The 13,674-nt window shown below is 46.5% G+C and overlaps 1 protein-coding gene across 1 annotated transcript in view; it reads left to right on the forward strand.

Annotated features, from left to right (window-relative positions):
• The window catches only part of SHANK2 (SH3 and multiple ankyrin repeat domains 2), a 693,215-nt gene that overhangs the window by 72,131 nt on the left and 607,410 nt on the right, over positions 1-13,674 (forward strand). The window lies entirely within an intron of this gene.

The raw sequence follows: 13,674 nt of genomic DNA on the forward strand, positions 1-13,674 counted from the left end.
TCTTTGATTTGTCATAACTTTTCCTCCTGCAGCCACGTCCAGGGAGGTTGGCTACAGTCCCACCGATCTTAAATTTCTGAATAATATGTGCAACTGTAGTCACAGGAACATAAAGCTGCTTGGAGATGGTCTTATAACCTTTACCTTTTAACATGCTTGTCTATAATTTTCTTTCTAATCTCCTGAGACAACTCTTTCCTTTGCTTCCTCTGCTCCATGTTGAGTGTGGTACACACCATGTCACCAAACAGCACAGTGAGTATCTGTAGTCCTATATACAAGCCACTGACTGATTACAAGATTGTAGACACCTGTGATGCTAATGAGTGGACACAACTTGATTTAACATGTCCCTTTTGTCACATTATTTTCAGGGGTACCATCATTTCTGTCCAGGCCTATTTCATGAGTTTAATTTTTTTTATAAATTCTGTGGAAGCAGGGTTGAAAAACAATGTCTGCCTTTCATTTGTTCATTTTCATAGATTTTTAATTTATTATTACTTTTGTCAAATTCAAGTTATTTCTGTGACCATTGTGGGTTTTTCTTTCATTAAACAAGGGGTACCAACAATTTTGACCACGTGTGTATCTTAGTGCTGCCACGGGTGCATGTGTCACGGCTCGTGGAAAGGGTTAACAATACATGCTCGCTCATCACTAGTGGACAATGCTGTTAGTGAAGCCTAAAGACAAGTTTATAGTTTTACTGCTATTTTGCACTTGCAGATTTTAAAATATACCTAAAAACTAAATGACGTCGCACCAAACTTGCTAATCAGAAAGGGCCCCAGGGATGTCGGCAGGTAGGAGGCTGATCACTGGGATCCTTCTAATTGATTTGCTCAATTGATTGCTTAAAGTAAAATGTTGCTCCTTTTCTAGATCACTTGACTCAGTTGAGAATTTCATGGTCATAGCATAAGCTGCCCATACACTTTAGAGGAAAATCAACCAAAAATGCATTTTTAGAGAGATCTGCCAATATTTTTAATAAACACAAAGAACAGTCCCAGCAAATACCCAAGATGGTGCAAAATTACACAGTCTCACCCTTCCGCTGGCCCGCCGGGGATAGAACAACTGCGACTTTGGGACTTCCAGGGCCAACTACCTCAACCAGTGGCCCCCCGCTTTTGGCGGGCTCCCAAAGAGAGGATGTAGCGGCAAGCTTAGGAAGCTGACAGTCCATTGCAGTACAAGGCCAGGAGACCCGAGGGTCCCATCCTGGCTTCTCCGAATGTCTCCATGGTTTCCAGGCGACTGGATGGTCCCACCTGTCAACCCCAAACAACATTTCTATGGGGCCAGGTGACCTCATTGTTCAAACCTGGTTTCCCCAAATGTATCCATGGGTTCTTTGATGGTCAATGGAGCAGATCTGTATCCTTCCGGTCAGGGCCGTGTACCCTTAGGCTGGAATCCTGTAGAATCCAAATCTGTGTCTCTCTGTGTCACAACTGATGGTCCCAACCCCATTTATAAAGCAAGAAATCCCACTCATTAAACCTGACGGGGCACACCTGTGAAGTGAAAACCATTTCCGGTGACTACCTCTTGAAGCTCATCAAGAGAATGCCAAGAGTGTGCAAAGTAGTCATCAAAGCAAAAGGTGGCTACTTTGAAGAACCTAGAATATAAGACATATTTTCAGTTGTTTCACACTTTTTTGTTAAGTATATAATTCCACATGTGTTAATTCATCGTTTTGATGCCTTCAGTGTGAATGTACAATTTTAATAGTCATGAAAATACAGAAAAATCTTTAAATGAGAAGGTGTGTCCAAACTTTTGGTCTGTACTGTATGTTTCTTTGGCTGGTCAAGAGGGGCAGCGACTCAATGTTGGGGAACAATGATGTTTGTTACTATGCTAATTGCATATTGTACTAAGCCAGCTAGTTGTTGATTTACAAGAACAGGGGGTTACCAACTATGCAAATTGATTAAATGCTCAAACAATGAGACCTGAACCCTGCACCTTTCCCACTGACCTGTGAATGATGACTTGAGCCACAGAAAAATATAAAAAGGGATTTCTATCGTGCTGCAAAGAGAATCAAAGAATCAGAATCACAGAGAGACTATTTAGCACAGTAGTTTGGATTCAACCCATTACCAATTAATATATAATGATACAGCAGACAGACACTATGATCATTTAAAAGTAGGGGTAGTACTAAGACCTGTGCAATACGTGTGTGGGGAGCTATGTGTTACAGTTTTTCAGAATGGCATTTTTCTGCTTGTACATCAGTTGATACATCGGATGCTCACCCTAGAAAACATCGTATTTCCTAGCTTCTGTCTGCCATATGTACACAATGCAATTTCTTACTGTCTGACCCCTGTCATAGTTACCAAAGTAGTATGATTAAGAGTGTGCATAGCAAGCTGCGTAGTGACAATTAAAGCTGTTTATTAGATGTTAATTGGAGTATCTTGTGGACTAAGTGGTAGCACAGCGGTCGTTAACAACCTCGGACGTTCATAGTGCACACATCTTGTACAGCCAATTACATGAGTGATGTAAAATCTTCAGGTTGCCTTACTAAAGGGCAGGAAGGGCCCTTTATACTTTAATTAGAATGAAATCTCATGGCTTCCCCAATTACAGCAGCATTTTTCCACTTTGCCGCCAAGTTATTTGACAGAGGGCAAATGTTCGCCTACCCGACAAGTCCTCCATAATGGTGCAACTTTATACAACCACAGAATGTACTAAGGCTGGATTCACATTTGTATTGGAGGCTCCACCGCATATTGCTTGAAATTTTGCTAGAGAATTGTCATAGACACCACAATAGAAAGATGAAGGAGCCTATTATAGTCAGTGGGGTATGTTGGGCGCCATTTGTCCCCATTGGTTTTTGTTATTTGGATGGATGATTTAGTACACTGATGTGAACCTTGTCTTTAAGGCGTCCACTACTCGGACAACCCCTTCTTAAATACTACACTTTTTTTAATTTTGAAATTGCAACGCCAAAAAGTAAAAGGCATAAAATGATGGAAATCACAGGATGGATAGACATGTTAATGATATGCAAATGATGAAACAATGGAAACAAGATTTTAAAAATATTTTGAGTCATTCAGTATAAAGCATGAGTGCCACGGTGCAGAAATCCCCAAACTTACGAGCCTTGAGTACTTACATTGAGGTTATTAATCAGGACTGTGGAGTCGGAGTCGGAATTAAATGGACCGACTCTGACTCCTAATATATATAAGTAATTGGGTTCAGTAGTTCAATGCAGTATGTTCTGTAAATGTTTTCATAAGAATTTGGGAAAGTTTTGAAATGTTCTATAAATTTCGGTTATATTCCTGATGTAAGAATCCAGGCTTTTAGTTGAGATAAATCTGTGCTGCACTCTATGTACATGCTCAGCAGTAAGGCAGGGCTGTAGAGTCAGAGTCGTGGTGTCGGATTCGGGAGTCAGGGAATTTGAGGAGTCGGAGGTTTGACTTACCGACTCCACAGCCCTGTTATTAAAGGGGTTTTCCCAAGAACAAAATTTTATTTTAATCAATGGCTGTGTCTGATCGTGTAACATTGTCTGATCATACCACAGCTCCTGGGCTAGGGAGGGGAAGCAAAAGAGTATAAAGCATGGGATCACAGCTGATTCTTTTTGTGGGGTAAAGCACTTCACTGCCTTTTTTAAAGCATATTTTTACCTCACAGAAGGAATCAGTTGTGATCCCCTGCTGAAATGTCTGTATTGTCTTTTGCTTCCTCCCCTGCCCAGGAGATGTGGTATGATCAGACCATGTTCCCTACACGGTCAGACACAGCCAATGATTAAAATTAACTTTAGTTCATGCGAAAACCGCTTTAATGGTTGTCTGAGGAATATCCTGCCATGCTGAATGTACTTGAGGAAATCATCAAGATCTGCTGCTGGCAGCTCCATTTGCAGTTGCCGACAAATGATGTCCCAGATGTGCTCTACCGGAGACAATCTGGAGACACTGCCATGGTAGCACGTTTAGTCCACTCAAGCTCCTCATAGTAGCACGATCAACGCGTGGACTGGCGTCATAGTGTTGATAAATGGGTTGTGCGGCCCTCTGGGGAAATGGTCATAACACTGGTTCCACAATTGATCCATCCTGCACCGCAAGTAAAATTGGACATCACGTACCAAGCCTAAGGCTTCACACAGCTTCTACACAAGCCATCAGAAAGTTTTCGACTGTCATTGGGTTACGACCTAGATGTCAAGCTACATTTCTTCCATTGACCTCACATCACCGCTCTCAATGGCTATCATGGTGGAGAGCAAGACGACAATAGAGACTGGAAATGGGTGTCCATCTTCTTCATTATTGAAGGATGTTATATTTCCTAGTATAAAATAAAAATAATAGATGATCACCTCCTGCTCCGGCTCTGTTCTAGTTAAGTCGGTGTGGGTGCATGATATTATGCCATATAAGTATTTCAGGCAATCAGTGGTCGCTAATAGCCTGTTTCGCTCACACTTTCTTCGGACAAACCTCAAACATGCAAAGAAAGTATGAGAACTGCTGTGCATTAGTGGCCGCTGATGGTCATGAAGCATAGCAATGTCTTGTGAGCCCCTGGACATGTGGTGCCGACATCTTGTGAGCCCCTGGACATGTGGTGCCGACATCTTGTGAGCCCCTGGACATGTGGTGCCGACATCTTGTGAGCCCCTGGACATGTGGTGCTGACATCTTGTGAGCCCCTGGACATGTGGTGCCGACATCTTGTGAGCCCCTGGACATGTGGTGCTGACATCTTGTGAGCCCCTGGACATGTGGTGCCGACATCTTGCGTGATCACTTAAAAAGTTAGTTATGTAACTTGCTAATAATTTGATTGTCACTAACACTTTTTTTGTACCTTTTCATTTGTGTGCACTAGTGATGAGCGAGCACTAAAATGCTCGGGTGCTCGAAGCTCGGGTCGAGCACATTGGAATACTCGGGTGCTCGACCCGAGCAACGAGCCCAATGTAAGTCTATGGGAAACTCGAGCATTTTTCTGGCTGTCCCCCCCGACGGTCTGCAGAAGGTCAAAAATTGCCCAAATCGATGGGAACGGTGCTCAATTAAACGTCAGGCAGGCTGAATATATAGGCAGACAGGCAGGCAGGGCATACAGGAGGGTGTATGAAAAACATAGCAGGGCACTTGGAACTCACTTGTGCCCTCCGATTTTCATGCACCCGTCTCTTTAAAAAAGCTGGCTGGCAATTCATCAACGGCATACACCGGTACCCGACAATTTAGAACAGAAAGAATAGAGCATCACACATAGATTAGATAGATAGAAACATGTCAGTCACATATATAATAAGTACAGTGATAGTGTTGGTTACTGTACTTGTTATTTAGTGTTAAAATAAAGGATTTATTTAAAAAAAAAATAGTGTTTTTGTCTCTTTAAAAAAGACGGCCGGCAATTCATCAGCAGCATACACTGATACCAGACAATTTAGAACATAAATAATAGAGTATCACACATAGATTAGATAGATAGAAACATGTCAGTCACATAGATAAGAAGTACAGTGACAGTGTTGATTACTGTACTTGTCATTTAGTGTTAAAATAAAGGATTTATAAAAAAAAAAAATTGGCGTGGGGTTCCCCGTAATTTTCGTCTCTAGCGGAGGTTAAGCAGACGGCTGGAGCAGATGTTTGAAGCCTGGGAAGGGGGTAATACCCACGGAGCTTCCCAGGCTACTAATATCGGCCCCCAGCTGAATGCCTAGCCTTTACCAGCTATTAAAATGGGGGACCCCCCCAAAAAATGACGTGGGGTCCCCCCTATTTTAATAGCTAGCAAAGGCTAGGCAGACAGCTGGGGGCTGATATTAATAGCCCAGGAAGGGTGCCATGAATATTGCCCCCCTCCCAGGCTAGAAACACCAGCTGTCAGCCGCCCCAGAAATGGCGCATCCATAGGATGCGCCAATTCTGGCACTTAGCCTCGCTCTTCCCACTGCCCTGTAGCGGTGGCAGTGGAGTAATAGGGCTGGGGTTGATGTCAGCTTATAATGCCAGCTGACATCATGCCCAGGGTAGTAATGGAGAGGCGTCTATAAGACACCCCCATTACTAACCCCATAGTGAAAGTTAAAAAAAAACACAAACACCCAGAATAAAGTCCTTTAATTGAAATAAAGACACAATTCTTTAATGTTCTAAATTAAACCATACTTACCATCACGCCCATTCCAGCTGAAGCCAACGATCTCCTGCAATAAAAATAAAATAATAAACCAACCTCATCCTTACCTTTCCATGGTTCAAAGGACAGCTGCAGCTCTGCTACATTCACATGACAGGCTGGATCGCAGCCGAAAGCTGCCATCTGGCTTGCCATGCCGCAGACACTGAGAAGCGCAGGCGTGCTTGCGCTCCTCAGTGTCTGGCTGTGACGGAATCCAGATGAGCTGAGTTCGTTTCCAATGAACTCAGCTCACCTCATGCACGTCACTGACAGCGTGGGAGAATTCTCCTGCTGAAGCGCTGAGCGCAGGAGAATTCTCCCACGCTGTCAGTGACGTGCATGAGGTGAGCTCATTCATGTCCATTGAACTCAGCTGACCTCATGTACGTCACTGACAGCGTGGGAGAATTCTCCTGCGCTCAGCGCTTCAGCAGGAGAATTCTCCCACGCTGTCAGTGACGTGCATGAGGTGAGCTGAGTTCATTGGACACGAACTCGGCTCATCTGGATTCCGTCACAGCCAGACACTGAGGAGCGCAAGCATTCCTGCGCTTCTCAGTGTCTGCGGGATGACAGGCTGGATGGCAGCGTTCTGCTGCGCTCCGGCCTGTCATGTGAATGTAGCAGAGCTGAAGCTGTCCTGAAAACCATGGAAAGGTAAGGATGATGTTGCTTTATTATTTTTCTTTTATTGCAGAAGATCGTTGGCTTCAGCTGGAATGGGCGTGATGGTAAGTATGGTTTAATTTAGAGCATTAAAAAATTGTGTGTTTATTTCAATTAAAGGACTTTATTCTGGGTGTTGTGTTTTTTTTAAATATTTTACTAGAAATTCATGGCGGTCATGTCTAATATTGGCGTGACCCCATGAATTTCGGGCTTAGGGCCAGCTGATAATACCAAGCTGGCCCTAACCCCTTTATTACCCAGTGAGCCACCGCACCAGGGCCCTGGATGAGTTGGGTACAGCGCCAGAAGATGGCGCTTCTATGAACGCGCCATTTTCTGGAGTGGCTGCGGACTGCAATTTGCAGCGGGAGGGGGGGGGGAGGCAGAAATCTTGAGCCTCCCTGCGCTGCGGATTCCAGCCCCCAGCTGCCTAGTTGGACCTGGTTGGACACAAAAATAGGACGACGCCCCATGTATTTTTTTTTAAATTATTTAATGAAATTCATGAAATAATTAAGAAAAAAAGGGCTTAATTATATTGTTGTGTCCGGCCAGGTACAAATAGGCCGTTGGTGGTTGGGGGCAGCCCGTTCCTGCCTGCTGTACCTGGCTGGACAGAAAAATAGGGTGAAGCCCCACGTCAATTTTTTTTTAATTATTTCATGAATGGGAGCCATGGAAAGATAAGGATGAGGTTGGTTTATTATTTTATTTTTATTGCAGGAGATCGTTGGCTGCAGCTGGAATGGGCGTGACTGTAAGTATGGTTTAATTTAGAACATTAAAGAATTGTGTCTTTATTTCAATTAAAGGACTTTATTCTGGGTGTTTGTGTTTTTTTTTTAACTTTGACTATGGGGTTAGTAATGGGGGTGTCTTATAGACGCCTCTCCATTACTAACCTGGGCTTGATGTCAGCTGGCATTATAAGCTGACATCAACCCCAGCCCTATTACCCCCTGCCACCGCTACAGGGCAGCGTGGAAGAGCGAGGCTAAGTGCCAGAATTGGCGCATCCTATGGATGCGCCATTTCTGGGGCGGCTGACAGCTGGTGTTTCTAGCCTGGGAGGGGGCCAGTATTCATGGCACCCTTCCTGGGCTATTAATATCAGCCCCCAGCTGTCTGCCTAGCCTTTGCTAGCTATTAAAATAGGGGGGACCCCATGTAATTTTTTGGGGGGTCCCCCATTTTAATAGCTGGTAAAGGCTAGGTATTCAGCTGGGGACTGATATTAGTAGGCTGGGAAGCTCCGTGGGTATTACCCCCTTCCCAGGCTTCAAACATCTGCCCCAGCCGTCTGCTTAACCTCCGCTAGAGACTAAAATTACGGGGAACCCCACGCCAATTTTTTTTTTTAATCCTTTATTTTAACACTAAATGACAAGTACAGTAATCAACACTATTACTGTACTTATTATATATGTGACTGACATGTTTCTGTCTATCTAATCTATGTGTGAAGCTCTATTCTTTCTGTTCTAAATTGTCAGGTACCGGTGTATGTTGCTGATGAATTGCCGGCCGGCTTTTTTAAAGAGACGGGTGCATGAAAACACTATTATTTTTTTTTTAATAAATCCTTTAGTTTAACACTAAATAACAAATACAGTAACCAACACTGTCACTGTACTTATTATATATGTGACTGACATGTTTCTATCTATCTAATCTATGTGTGATGCTCTATTCTTTCTGTTCTAAATTGTCGGGTACCGGTGTATGCCGCTGCTGAATTGCCGGCTTTTCATGTTTCACTGTGAGCACTGTTCCCATCGATTTGGGCAATCACTGTAATGCCACAACCACCATGGCTGTGACATTACAGTGAGTGGCAGACAATCCCTGCTTGATTGGTGCTCTAAATAGCGCCAAACATGCAGGACGGGGACCCGAGCTCCCGCCCGAGCATCGCGCAAGTACTCAGCGAGCTCCGAGCATCTCGAGCACTGAGATGCTCGGGCGAGTAGCGAGCAGTGGCGAGCATGCTCGCTCATCACTAGTGTGCACTTTTTTTTTTATGTTTTTGTAAATAGATATTTATCCTGCTGTAAAAAGCGAAAGCAGGAAGCGGAAAAAAGAAGGAATTATTAGGAAGATCTGTGTTTGTTGTTGTTCTTTTTAAAATAAAAGGCTGTTACAATGAAACCCCAGGTTAGTAAATGTGTCCTCCCAAGATGGTGGAGAATGAAACGGGTACTGCAGGTGTGACCCTCACTGTTTACTGACTATTGAAAAGCCTGTTTGCTTTGTGCAGATTAAGAATACCCCATTTATAATGGCTAAATGTCACCGTTGCAGTAGAGTGGTTGACATTTGTAGGAGTATGGAAGCAATAAGGAAGCAGAATCTTGTGTTTAGCTTTGGTTTTATCTGTCACTTTATAAATTATATAATGTGTGAAAGATACTGTGGGCTTGAAAAACATGAATATGTAATAATAATAGCTAGAAGTGTCCAAGACATAAGATTTGGCCCTACCACCTCCATGTGACGAGGCTAAAAAGCGGTAGGGGTTGTTCGGTTTCTCCAAAAAAATATTCTATAGACAGGATCTGTGGGTTCGATCTTGGGAAATGTACCGGTACTTACTCATCCATGTCCACGAGGAAATCATGTTACCAGGTAATTTTACCGCACAATGATTGCTATGTAATAAAACTCTAAAAAAAAAAATGCTTTTTTTTCTTCAACATTTTACCCCACTTAAAATTTTTATCAATACATTATTTTACTTTCCACATATTCAAGACTACAACTCACCCTGCAAAAAGCACGTGGATTTATTGAAGGGGAAAAAATAAGAACCACAAACAAAATTTTATGGCCCTTGGAAGAAGGGGAGGAAAAAACAAAACAAAATTGCAAAAACTTAAATTGACCCGGCCAGGAAGGGGTTAAAATGATATACTTGACGCGCCCCTGGGCCTGTGTCGCGCTGCGTTGCGCACGCGGGAGCTTACCCGGAGCCGGATCTTTTGAGGGTTGTAGTCTCGTGGCGGTGATCCGGTCCATGCCCAGGGAGTCAGACTAAGTGGCGCTGTATTAGCAGTAGATGTTGGACGACTACGCCACCCGTTGAGTACAGCTAAGGAGCTGCTGCTGCAGGGCAGACCGCTGAGGCCGGTGGTAGGATTGTGCAGCGTGATAGTATAACCCCCAACGGGAGGGGTATGGCCTCAGGGCAGCCGACGTGGATGATGGGGGTAGCAGGAACCACTCGGAGACGGTACGGTGTAGTTCAGGGTCTTTACTGGTGACAAAGATAGACCCTCCCGGAGTACTGGCTAGCGATTGGGGCCTGGTCAGTCCTTGAGCAGATGGGATCTCCCCTGGCCAGGCGGAGTTGTAGGCCTCCCAAACTAACGATACTCTTCTGGCTACCTTGCTAGAGGCGGGTATAAGTAGCCCACGTCCCTGAGTGTACCGTGTGGTGCTCACCCGTATGGCCGGTGACTCGGGGCCTTCTAGTAGCTTCCGCTCCACGACGGCGGTGCTGGTCCCACGCATGTGACCGTGCCTTCGGGTTTCTGGGCCAGAGGACCTGCAGTCCCCTGCCGGTCGGTTTCTGCTGTTGGATAGGAGTTAGTCCCCACAGCCTCGGACTCCGGGTCCGGTGATAACTTCTCAGTCAGGGCGAGCTCTGCAGCTGCCAGCCCCTGACTCCTTGTAGCACTGCTCCCACAGAGCTCCTGATGTTCTTTTCCTATATCTGCTTCTCTGTCTCTACTTCTTCTCTACTCACTAACCCTGCCTCAGCCCTAGGTTTATATAGGGGAAGTTCTTCCCCTCCCAGGACTGGGCAGGAGGTGTGGCATGCACAGGATCCCTGACCAAGAGACCTCCCACCTGCTCTCAGACATAACATTGCTGTTACTGTGGAAACCAGACCCCTGGGGTGCCACATTCCCCCCTAGTGAATTTTAGTACTCCGGGACTAAACATATTTTTAGAAAAACATAACAAGGTATAAACAATAATAATACAATAAGAAAAACACATAAAGATGGTTACGGCGTGTCCGCAACCGGGTGCAGTCTTTGGAGAAAACAAAGGTGTCCATTTCACCAAAACAGGGAGACGTAACCAGGTAGGGGTCTGTCCTGCCCCGAGTCCTTAACAGTCTTTAGTCCATTCCTGGGTTACGCTCCAACCAATTGTACAAGGATTCCCGGTAAATCCACCAAGGACTCCTAAAAATAACTAGAAACACATAATTATTTACAAGTAACAGACAGGTGACCACAAATAAAACAATTTAAACACTTCAAATCCTCCAACGTGCGGGTAACTGGCCTCTAGTGGCCCTAGTGGACCTACGGAGTTGACTGTCTGGCCCTGAACTACAGGGTGTAGGAGCTGTCAAGGGTAAACTGGGCAGCTGTCTACCGGCTCTTTGGCTCACTAGGGATACGGCAGGCTCACTATAAGCAGAGGGTTGATCCTCCTGTTCTGCTTGTGTGGAGTCTTCTGCCTCCTGGACCGGCTGCTCTTCCAGCTCTACCTGTTGCTCCGTAGGCACTTGGGATGCTGGTTGGAGGAAGGTGAGGACGGGTACCACAACTGCACCATTGACTTGAGTCCAGGACCGAGGGAAGTCTCCGAGCACAGTACTAACCATATCTTCCCTTTCCTCTATGGGTCGATGGTCTTCTTGTTCCTCTTCAGGGTTCCGTAGCTGTTCAGGACACTTCTTCAGGTGATCCCGGGATACAATGGCTATGGTCTCCCCTCCGTCTTTACTGATGGTACAGACTTTCGGGTTCTCGTGGCTTGAGGGCAGTACGGTGTACGGGTCCTTCTCCCACTGGTCGTCCAACTTGTGGAGCCGTCTTTTCCTCTTCAAGACCTGCTCTCCGGGTACCAGGGGAACAGCGGGAGCATACTGGTTGTAAGTATTCTCTTGTCTTTCCCTAGCCTGACAGAGACTTCGCTCCACGCTCTCCTGTATTTTCCGGTACTGCTGCTGCCTCTCTGTGTCCCAGTCTGCTTCTGGTGAAGTGTCCTCGGGTGTCAGGACTCCCATTTCCAGGTCAACAGGTAACTTACCAGGTCTCGCCCTCATTAGGTAAGCCGGGGTACAGTTGGTGGAACCGACCGGGATGTGGTTGTATAGGTCCACCAGATCGGGCAGCTTCTCAGGCCACAGACTGCGTTCTTCCAGGGGCAACGTTTTCAGGAGATCCATTACCACCTGGTTCATTTTCTCACAAAGTCCATTAGTTTGCGGATGATAGGGTGTCGTCCTTATCTTCCGGCAGCCATACAGATTGCAGAATTCCTGGAAGACCTCCGCTTCAAAGGCAGGTCCCTGGTCCGTCAGCACTTGGTCCGGGTACCCGTGTGGACGGCAGAAGTGCTGCTGGAAGGCTCTAGCTGCTGTTTGAGCCGTTAAGTCCTTAACGGGGACGACAACCAAGAACCGGGAGTAATGATCCACAATGGTTAACGCGTAGACGTAGCCACTTCTGCTTGGGGTCAGTTTTACATGATCCAAGGCTACCAGTTCCAACGGCTGCCGGGTGACGATGGACTGCAGGGGAGTCTTCTGGCTGGCACGGTCCTTCCTTCTTAGGTTGCACGGGCCACAGTCTCTGCACCACCTCTCGATGGTTCCCCTCATGCCTACCCAGTGGAACCGCCCACGCAGCAGGAACTCCAGCTTCTTCCATCCGAAGTGTCCAGCCCCGTCGTGGTATGCTTCCATCACCATGGCTGCGTCTCTCCGTGGCACCACTACTTGCCAGAATAGTTCATGCGTCCGGGAGTTAACCATTCTGCGGCACAACTTCCCCTTGTAAAGGAACAGTCGACTCTTCTCAGCCCACAGTTGCTTGGCTTCCTCCGGAGCGTCTGGGTCAAGGCGAGCCTCTGGCCGAGTCAGCATCTCCTTCACCAGCCGGACGGCAGGGTCACTGTCTTGCGTTTCCTCCCAGTTGTAGTGAGGCAAGGGGTTAAACGTAGCGGCTTGCTTACTCCTTACCCGATGGGAATACTGGATAGTCCCATGACGGTGGAACGCGGGGAGTTCGACTTCTTCCAGTCCCTCTGGATCTTCTCCTACGTCCGGTAGGTTTGGCATCCTGGACAGGGCGTCCGCGTTGGTATTGGAGTGTCCTGCCGGTATTTGATTGTGAACTCGTAGTTGGACAGACGAGCCATCCATCTCTGCTCTAGGGCACCGAGTCTTGCCGTGTCCAGGTGTGTCAACGGGTTGTTATCCGTGTACACGGTGAACCGGGAAGAAGCGAGGTAGTGCTTAAAGCGTTCGGTGACTGCCCACACCACTGCCAGGAACTCTAGCTTAAATGAGCTGTAATTCTCAGGGTTTCTTTCGGTGGGTCGCAGTTTTCGGCTGGCGTAAGCGATTACTCGTTCTTTCCCCTGCTGGATCTGGGACAGTACGGCTCCTAGCCCGATGTTACTTGCGTCGGTGTAGAGGATAAAGGGCTGGCTGTAATCAGGGTACGCCAGGATTTCATCCCCCGTGAGGGCCATCTTCAGCTGGCGGAAGGACTCTTCTTCTAACTTCTCCCATCTGAAGGGTGGCTTCTGGTTCTTGGCCTTCCGGGACTGGCCTATCAGGAGGTCCTGCATAGGAGCTGCCTTTTTGGTGAAACCGGGGATGAATCTGCGGTAATAGCCTACCAACCCGAGGAACTGCCGCACTTCCTTTACACTGGAGGGACTTGGCCATTCCTTAATTGCGGTGATCTTATCAGGGTCGGGAGCCACTCCATCAGCGCTCACCACGTGTCCCAGGTACTGCACCTTTGGTTTCAGGAGGTGACACTT

The sequence above is a fragment of the Phyllobates terribilis genome, unplaced genomic scaffold (genome assembly GCF_046119375.1).
Source record: "Phyllobates terribilis strain yellow unplaced genomic scaffold, ASM4611937v1 Scaffold_13__5_contigs__length_258822181, whole genome shotgun sequence".
NCBI classification, from domain to species: domain Eukaryota; kingdom Metazoa; phylum Chordata; class Amphibia; order Anura; family Dendrobatidae; genus Phyllobates; species Phyllobates terribilis.